The 2,500-nt window shown below is 35.8% G+C and overlaps 1 protein-coding gene across 1 annotated transcript in view; it reads right to left on the reverse strand.

The window, feature by feature from the left end:
* tp53 (tumor protein p53) overlaps positions 1-2,500 on the reverse strand; it is a 22,973-nt gene that overhangs the window by 16,785 nt on the left and 3,688 nt on the right. The gene's annotated exons all lie outside the window — the stretch shown is intronic.

Genomic DNA, 2,500 nt, shown 5'->3' on the forward strand with positions numbered 1-2,500 from the left:
ATTTACACACACACTCTCACACACACACACTGAGACACTTTTACATTTACACACACACTATCACACACACCCCATAACACACACACACACTGAATCACTATCACACTGAGACACTTTTACATTTACACATACACACACACACACTGAATCACTAACACACACAATGAGTCACTAACACACATACCGAGTCACAACACACACACTGAGTCACAACACACACACTGAGTCACTAACACACACACACACACCGAGTCACTAACACACATACTGAGTCAGTAACACACACTGAGATACTAACACACATACTGAGTCACTAACACACTGAGTTACTAGCACACACTGAGTCACTAACACACACACTGTCACTAGCACACACCGAGTCACTAACACACACTGAGTCACTAACACACGTACTGAGTCACTAACACACACACTGAGTCACTAACACACTAACACACACTGAGTCACTAACACACACACACCAAGTCACCCACACACACACTGAGTCACTAACACACACACTGAGTCACTAACACACACACTGAGTCACTAACACACACACACTGAGTCACTAACACACACACACTGAGTCACTAACACACACTGAGTCACTAACACACACTGAGTCACTAACACACACACTGAGTCACTAACACACATACTGAGTCACTAACACACACACTGAGTCACTAACACACACACACTGAGTCACTAACACACACACTGAGTCACTAACACACACTGAGATACTAACACACATACTGAGTCACTAACACACACACACTGAGTCACTAACACACACACTGAGTCACTAACACACACACTGAGTCACTAACACACACACTGAAGTCACTAACACACACTGAGTCACTAACACACACTGAGTCACTAACACACACTGAGTCACACCGAGCTTCTGTGCCCAGAGTGTGAGAGAGCGACCTGTATGGAGGGAAACAGAGAGAGAGAAAGCAAGATGACAGAATCTTCAGACAGTCAGGAGTTTGCAGAGCTCTGGCTGAAGAATCTCATGGGAGTGGAAGAGTCTGGGTGAATGTTACACACACACACACACACACACACACACACACACACACACACACACACACACCTCAGCTAAAGCGTGTTTATTTAAGTTAAACTACAGTTCGAAGTAAATACAAACATGAAATCTAGCAATAGCTAACTTTAATGTTTATATGTTTAAATCCTGTGATTTGAAGATTAAAGTTTAAAGGAGTAAAACAAAGTCACATGACAAAGGCGCTATTGTGGAGGACGGAAACACTTTTATTGTCCTCTCTTAATGACTAGATTTTAAATCGTTTTGAAATCACATTTGGCGGCGAGAAACACGACCCAGTTACCGAGTGGTCTTATAAAGAAACATCCTCAAGGGGGCGCTGCAGCACAGACCATTTATTTATATACCAAATCTTACTGTGTATAAAGACATTACAAAGAAAAATAAAGCTTAGATGGGAATAACAGAGATCTGATACATAACCAGTGTGTATCTAATACACAAACACATAATGTGTTAATAAAGCAGTTAAGTATTTAATCTGTACTGAAATTATTAGTTAAATAATAAAATAGTAAATAGACAGCAGATAGAGAGAGATGTGATTGTGTGTGTGTGTGTGTGTGTGTGTGTGTGTGTGTGTGTGTGTGTGTGTGTGTGTGTGTGTGTGTGTGTTGATAGTGGAAGATGCTGTAATAGGGTAGATAGGTAGGTAGATAAATAAATAGATTCAAAATGGAGTAATGGAGACAAATAAAAGAAGATAGTGAACATTTTAAATTTCTAATACACTAATAACTAATCTATCTCTAACTATTGGATAAATATTAGATTTGTCAAAGTTTTAAAGTAACATCATCTAAAAACAAATTGTTATGAATCCAGATAATTTTGTCTTATAATACAAACTGTATAAACATCATGACATCTTTTTCTATAATATATTCATAATGTATATTATTATGTTCTGTAATATGGGAACTATAATATGCTATAAACAATAACATAAAAAATTAAATTTTAGATACATAATTTTTATAACATTTTCTGAATTATTATTTCTGATGTTTTCATTTCCATTATTAAATATATAATAATAATAATAATAATAATAATAATAATAATAATAATAATAATAATAATAATACCTTTATTTTCTATAGCACCTTGAAACATAGATCTCAAAGTGCTCCACAAAAGAAAAACAAAGAATGAAACATGCAGTTATACAAATAATAAGTTAAAAATAAGTAAGATATAAAAACACACAAAAATAAAAACATGCTATCAAAACAAGTAACAAAATCAAATTCAAGTAAAAGGATTTATATATATATATGTGTGTGTGTGTGTGTGTGTGTGTGTGTGTGTGTGTGTGTGTGTGTGTGTGTGTGTGTGTGTGCATGTGTGTGTATGAATGCTACTCATTTAAAAGCCTAAAAATATTAGTCCAGGTATGATTAACATCCATCCATC

Source organism: Tachysurus fulvidraco, chromosome 26 (genome assembly GCF_022655615.1).
Source record: "Tachysurus fulvidraco isolate hzauxx_2018 chromosome 26, HZAU_PFXX_2.0, whole genome shotgun sequence".
Taxonomy (NCBI): domain Eukaryota; kingdom Metazoa; phylum Chordata; class Actinopteri; order Siluriformes; family Bagridae; genus Tachysurus; species Tachysurus fulvidraco.